The sequence below is a fragment of the Ceratotherium simum genome, chromosome 16 (genome assembly GCF_057802395.1).
Source record: "Ceratotherium simum simum isolate JZ-2026a chromosome 16, ASM5780239v1, whole genome shotgun sequence".
NCBI classification, from domain to species: domain Eukaryota; kingdom Metazoa; phylum Chordata; class Mammalia; order Perissodactyla; family Rhinocerotidae; genus Ceratotherium; species Ceratotherium simum.
The window spans coordinates 37,225,532-37,227,227 of NC_141915.1; positions in this window are offsets into that span (position 1 = coordinate 37,225,532).

Consider the following 1,696-nt stretch of genomic DNA (forward strand, 5'->3'; position numbering starts at 1 on the left):
GGCCAGAGTGTCCCCACCCTCCGCTTCCACAGCCTGGGCCGCGCTGGCTCCGCCCACCCGTGCCCCGACCAGCGAGAGGCGCTCTGCAAGAGCGTCCACCCACGGTCCTCCAGGGCGGGCGTCGGGGGAGGAACTAGCGGACCGCGCGAGGGTTCTGGGCCTGCGTTGGTCCCGCGATTTGCTGGGGAGGTTCTGAGGCGTGTCGGGACGCCTGGGTGCAGTTGAGAGCCCGATTCCGTGGGATATTTTATTTTCAGGTGTTGAAAGGGGAGGAAGGGAGGGCCATATCCCTCCTTACGGAGAACGACCCGCAGATGTGCCCATGGGGATCCATCCACCTTCCTTGCAGGGAGGCGCTGAGGAGATGATGAGTTGACTCGCTTAAGGCCCTTCCTGTCCGAAAGGCTCTGATTTCTCTCTGCACCCTCACCCACGGAGGGCATGCTGCCATTGCCGCTGCCTGCAACAGGATCAAGAGGAAGGAAGGAAGGAATCAGAACCTGCGAGTGAAAACTACCTCGTTTTAGAGTTTATCCAATATATGTTTATGAAGGGCCTACTAAATGCCAGGCAGTGTTGCTAGGCGTTGCCATAGGGATAATGCAATAGACGTAGAGAAGCTTGGTAAGGGGAAGTCAGACCTCTTAACTCCAAACTCAGTATTTTTGCTTCCCACAAGTCCTTGAATATACAAGAATAAAGGGGAAGTGAGTTTAAATCCTGGGAGGATTCCTCAGGACTTTCCTGAGATTTGTAAGGTGAAAAATAATACTACGGACTAAGTAAAACAGAAGCCTTCTAAAAAAAGCTTTCCCTTTTCTCCCCAGTAAGAATACAGGCTTATGTTTTTATCCGGAAAGCCTTGGGGCCAGATGTGTTTCAGAATTTAGAGTAACACTCCCAGGCAGGGCCTGGGGCAGCACCCAGTCACCAAACATAGATATTTTTGCAGCAAAGTCTATGAATATTCATACTAATGCGGGTACATTTATGAATATTCATACTAAATAGGACGAATAACCTGGCTTTGGATTATATTTTGCCACCAAATTTGTTTTTTAAAAAAAGAAGCCCAGTGGGGCCGGCCTGGTGGTGTAGCGGTTAAGTGCAGGCGCTCCGCTTCGGTGGCCCAGGGTTCACAGGTTCGGATCCCGGGCGCGCACAGATGCACTGCTCGTCAAGCCATGCTGTGGCAGTGTCCCACATAAAGTAGAGGAAGACAGGTATGGAAGTTAGCCCAGAGCCAATCTTCCTCAGCAAAAATGAGGAGGATTGGCATAGGAGGTTAGCTCAAGGCCGATCTTCCTCACAAAAGAAAAAAAGAAGTCCAGTTTTCACAGCTTTGTGAATTTTCCAGTAAGGGACTGTGGACTTGAATGATAATGGCCCACATTTATTGAGAGCTAAAAATTTATTGTTTTAGCTGACATTTATTGAGTGCTTAATATGTGTCAAGCACTTTGTATACTTTGTCTTATTTATTCATTTCAACAACCCTATGAAGTAAGTACTATTATTAGTCCGTTCTGACAGATGGATAAACAGAGGCTTACAGAGGTTCAGTCACTTACACGGGTCACACTGAGAGCAAGCGGCAGAATTGGGGCTGTAAGCCAAATCTGTCTGACTCCAGAGAAAAAGTTTTAACCACTATGTGATACCGTCACAGCTTGGAACTCTCCCACACTTATCGCAG